Source organism: Triticum aestivum, chromosome 1B (assembly GCF_018294505.1).
Source record: "Triticum aestivum cultivar Chinese Spring chromosome 1B, IWGSC CS RefSeq v2.1, whole genome shotgun sequence".
Lineage (NCBI taxonomy): Eukaryota > Viridiplantae > Streptophyta > Magnoliopsida > Poales > Poaceae > Triticum > Triticum aestivum.
In genome coordinates this window covers 178,773,167-178,778,574 of record NC_057795.1, presented here as the reverse complement: position 1 = coordinate 178,778,574, position 5,408 = coordinate 178,773,167, and the positions used below count along the sequence as shown (strand labels likewise).

General features: G+C 49.0%; 1 non-coding gene and 1 pseudogene across 1 annotated transcript; both read right to left on the bottom strand.

Moving 5' to 3' along the window:
- Window positions 1–2,256: 2,256 nt before the first annotated feature.
- On the bottom strand, window positions 2,257–3,198 carry LOC123077938 (embryo-specific protein ATS3A-like; annotated as a pseudogene).
- Window positions 3,199–3,649: 451 nt separating this feature from the next.
- Window positions 3,650–3,721, bottom strand: TRNAP-AGG (transfer RNA proline (anticodon AGG)). Its single transcript has one exon. It is a non-coding gene; the product is annotated as a tRNA-Pro (tRNA).
- Between the last annotated feature and the right edge of the window lie 1,687 nt (window positions 3,722–5,408).

The window sequence follows — 5,408 nt, the reverse complement described above, 5'->3', positions numbered from 1 at the left end:
TTCTAGATGGTATCTTATCTTTGCACAAGATTGTGCACGACCTTCACTCTCGGAGATCTAAAGCGATTATTCTTAAGTTAGATTTTGAGAAAGCCTATGACTCGGTAAGTTGGTCCTTCCTCAAACAGGTCTTGCTTGCAAAAGGCTTCGACGGAGCTTATGTGCATCGTATCATGCAGTTGGTCTCGGGTGGTCATACTGCTGTTTCTGTGAATGGGTTCATTAGTAATTTCTTCGCCAATGGCAGAGGCCTCCGTCAAGGGGACCCTGCCTCCCCTGTTCTTTTTAATTTTGTGGCCAATGCCTTTTCGTGCATGCTCACTAGGGTGGTCCAATGTGGTCACATCATTCCAGTGGTCTCCCATCTACTCCCGGATGGGGTATCCCATTTGCAATATGCCGATGACACTATTATCTTGGTGGAACTGGACGATACATGTATTGCCAACCTTAAATTCATCTTGCTTTGTTTCGAAGCTGTATCGGGCCTTAAGATTAATTTCTCTAAAAGTGAGGTCTTAGTGATGGGTGTTGATGATGCGGAAGCCTTGCGGGTGGCCAGGCTTCTTAACTGTTCCTTGGGTTCCTTCCCCTTTAAGTATTTAGGCCTTCCAATCTCTCCTGTCTTGCTTCACTCTAAGGACTTTGCTCTGGCGGTCGCTAAGGTGGGAAACAGGGTGCTCCCTTGGAGGGGGAGATATAACACCAACGCTGGCAAAGTTGCTCTAAGTAATTCCTGCTTATCTTCTCTCCCTATGTTCCTTATGGGCTTCTATCTTCTTTCGGCTGGCGTCCATGCTGGCTTTGACAAACATAGGGGAGCCTTTTACTGGAATTCCGTGGACAACAAACGGAAATATAGGCTGGTCAAGTGGCAATGTATGTGTAAGCCTAAAAACCTTGGGGGGTTAGGCATTATTAATACACAGGTGATGAACAAATGTTTGCTTATTAAGTGGTGGTGGAAAATTATGACTAGCGGGGCCAATTCCCTTTGGTTTTGGATTCTCAAGGCGAAATACTTCCCACACTCTAGCCCGCTGTTTGTCACCGCTTGTTGCGGATCTCAATTCTGGAAGACCCTTGTCAAAGTCAGGCCTATTTTCTTGGAACATGTAAAATTGATCGTGGGTAACGGGACTGCGGTCCGCTTCTGGCTGGACTGGTGGTCTGGGGATGCCCCTCTAGCTGTTACTTTTTCGGTTCTGTTTTCGTATTGTCCTAACCTGACATCTTCATCGCGGAGGTGGCGGCAAATAACTGGGATCTGGCTTTTCGTCGTTCCCTGTCTCCTGAAGAGTTGGAAGATTGGCAAAGTCTCTCTGCCCTCTTCCCTGTGCTCTCGGAGTCTTCTGATACTGTGGTTTGGCCTCATTCGGACTCTGACAGGTTTTCGGTTAAGTCGTTGTACTCTAGGTACTCTAGGCCTATCCGTGATACCCCTTCGAGCAGATTTTCTTGTGTCTGGAAATCCAAAGTCCCTCCCAAGATTAAAATTTTCCTTTGGCAAGCTTTTCGTGGCCGCCTCCCGGCGACTGACCAGATTCACAAGCGCAATGGGCCAGGCTCGGAGTTTTGTCATCTGTGCGGTGCCTTGGAAAACTCGGAACACATTTTTTTCCATTGCGTGCTGGCCAAGTTGGTTTGGAGTTGTGTCAGATTTTGGCTTCAGGTTTCTTGGAACCCTTCCTCATTCTCTGAGCTTAGAAACCTAGCCAAAGTTTTGGTTGGAGTTACCAAGAGGGTGTTCTGGGTCGGCCTGGGTGCCTTATGCTGGGCTCTATGGACTATTAGGAACAAATTTACTATTGAACATATCTTCCCATCTAAGCCTGCTGACACTCTTTTCAAATCATGTATACTATTGCAGCAGTGGAGATCATTGACTAAGGATGAAGATCTGGATGCCCTGGACTTGCTCATCGCCAAAATTCGGGCTTGGGCTTCCCACATCTCTGGGTTGGACCCTGTCGTCTAATCAGGGTATCGCTGTTATCGTAGTTTGGTTCTGTCTTCTCCCTTCCGGCCCGCGCGCCGTGTATAGCAGGTTGCCTGTACCCCTTACTTTCGTTTGCTGGTCCCAAACTTTCTTTTCGGTGAATTCGCAATGTTTCGCCTGCTGGTTTCGTTCATGGTTCATGTTTGGGTCTGTGACGCTGTCGTGTGGCTTTATTTATAAAGTTGGGCTATGGCCTTTTCTCTAAAAAAAATAGAGATGTGTGGTAAATGTAAACAGGAAACAAATCCTCCGGGGTGTGAAGAAGGTGCCCTCAGGGCCTCATCATATTTCGGAATCTGATTCTCTAATTACTTATTCTGAATCTGGGCGCACAGTCTGCTTATTCTCGACGAATGCCGAATTACATACGGAGAGGGGCTGCGCCCGGTGAGTAGAGCCGAATCAATCAGGTCGCGCTAGCCCAGAGGCGAAGCAGCAGCAGAGGTGGTGTTTGTCCGAGCCGCCGCCGCCGCCTTGGCCTTGGCCTTGGGGCAGCGGTTGTGGCCGTACCAGACGCCGTCCGGCAGCGGCGCCCCGAAGTAGAAGGTGGCGGGCTTCTCTCCGGCGCCGGGGCCCGGCTCGGTGACCTGGACCCACTCGGGCGCCCAGCCGTCGCGGCCGGCGCGGCGGAGGTAGAGGTAGCCGACGCCGTAGCCGCACACCCCGGAGACGCGGAAGGTGTCGGTGCCGCACCGCTCGAAGGCCCTCCCGCCCGGCGCGCTCGGGAGGCGCGCGCCGTACGCCTCGTTGCGGTACGCATCCCCGAACGCCACGCTGACCGCGTCCGACGTCCGCGCCGGCGACGCGCAGCTCGTCTTCACCTTCACCGTGTACGTGCACGTCCGCACGGCCGCCTCCTGCGCAGCACAAAACGGCGCCATGGGTCACACACTCACAGGGCAGAGCAGAGCAGTCGTTGGTTGATAGATAGAGTGACACTGCGAGATGTGGACGCACGTGCAAGAAGAAGAAGAAGAAGAACTCACGGTGCGGCTGTGGAGGGAGGAGCCCGCGAAGACGACGACGAGCAGCAGCAGCAGCGACAGGCGAGGCGCGGCCGCTCCGATGCCGGGACCCGCCGTTGCCGGCGACGAGGCGAGGACGGGAAGGGACTATGGGACGGGGGACGGCGCGAGGAGTCGATGTGATTGCGCCGCCGCGTAGGAGTTCGGGGGTGCTAATAATAGCGCCCTGGCGTGTCACGGTGTCGAGATGGGGATGAGGATGCGGTGCACGCTAGCACATGGCTGCAGGCCAGTGGACCAGCAACGCATCGTATCGGATCGGCAACGCGCCGAATCGCTCGCTAGCGGACACGAGCGTTGCGTGTCGTCATGCTCGGTGATGATGTGGTCCGCCGCGGCACATGTCGACGGACAGAAGTCAGAAGCATCCAGCGCGGGGCACACGAGCGCAGGGAGTTTGATGGTTTATAATCTCACAATAAAATAAGCTTAGATGCTTCTACGATGGTGCATAGTCTCAGTATGAAACAGAGGCTAGGTAGATGGTTCTCAAAAAAAATTATGGACGTTGAGAAAGGTCTCTATGGCACGTTTCAAATCGGAGAGAAAGAAGTTCAAAAAAAAAAAATCGGAGAGAGAGAGAGAGAGAGAGAGTCAGAGAGGAAACAAAAAAGATGCAAAATTTGGGGCATTCCGAGAATTGAACTCGGGACCTCTCGCACCCTAAGCGAGAATCATACCACTAGACCAAATGCCCTTTGTTGAACATATTACACCTACAGATTATTAGAACATAATACGTTATTGAATGCATCCTCCCCTACTCCAAGGGTGTGAATGAATCCTCCGTTATCAATCCTATTGCTTTTCTTGAATTGGTTTTTCATGCTAAGTTGGCAATATTATTATTGTGTTAGTCAAATATAAAGGTGAATCTTCATAAGCGTCCTTATCGAATTGCGACCGGTCATACAAGTTGAGGAGGATATATGATCTCTCGGGAGCTTGAATCATCACGTCAATTCTCTGTCAAATCTATCTATAAAATGTACCAATCTCCTTTGAAAGGCAGGCATGCCTCCCAAAATTAAGGTGTTTCTTTGCGAGGTGCTTCGCGGCCATCTCTCTGACGACAGTCGTCACGGTCCAAGTGATGGTTGTTGCTCCCTTTGCGAGGAGGAGGATGTTAATCATATTTTGTTTTGGTGTGTGCTTGCCAAATTCATGTGGATTTGTGGTTCGGGGGTGTCTTGCCAGATTCATGTGGATTGTGGTTCTGGGGTGTTTAGGGACCTCTTCTGAACCCTATGTCGTGTGTCAAGGTCATTGCCCACATGTAACCATGTTGTAGATCACATCACGTAGTTGCATGGCAGATTTTTTGCCGCTCAATCATGGGTATTTCGGAATGTTTGCAATAAAGTTGCTATTAAAAAGATTATAATTGCTCATCCGCCTGATTGTATTTCTTTTCAATTAACCGCCTCCTTTTAGTTATGGTGTCACTTGGGGAAGGAGAAGGACAAGACTATGCTGCAAGCGGTGCTCCCGGAATTTAGATATATTCACTATGTTAATCGACCGCTGTGAAGCAACAAAAGTAGGGTGTAGTTGTAGGTTTTGGTTTCCGAGCATGCGTGCTCGTGTATGAACTCCTTTGTATCACTGGTATCCTCAACCGTTTATTTTCTGCTACCTTTTGCTGTAAAATTTGAACTTGTGTTCATGTTTGATGCTTTATAATACTCTCTCCGTCCCAAAATTATTGTCTTAGATTTGTCTAAATACGAATGTATACATATCTAGGCGAATTTAAGACAAGAATTTTGGGACGAAGGGAGTATATACTAGCACATATGACCGTACGTTGCAACGGGAGAAAAAATATTGCACTTAACTCAATTACCATATCTCAAGACTTCCACATGTGACATCATATATATTTCAACATGGCGCCACACCCCTGCGGCCTCTTATACTTCTTCCGCCCTCGTCGATGGTTGCCGCATTGTCCGCTTGATCGTAACACGTCTGAAAGTTGTCAAACCTGAGGTGATCAGCTCGGCCACTACACGACACACCTGTCATTGAAGTGCACCAATGCAAGGGGATGTTTAAACTTTAAAAACTATAATCTCATCAAGTTGGCATAAGGGCCACCCTCCGCAATCTACTCCTCACACCTGGTCCATGGATCGTCCCTCATAAGGATTGACTACAATCAGTAGCGGGAAAACACTACCAAACACTTCCATGTTTTTTTGGGATATATGACACATGCCCCTTCTATGAAGACAATTTGTTTTGTATATACCTAAAGACAATTGTCTTATTTTCTGCTTCCATGTATAAATCTTCGTCGTATACTTCACAGGCTAGTTAGGTATATATGCTTCCGGCGTGTGTGCTAACCTCTGTATATAATTTTAGTCCAGCAATGTGCA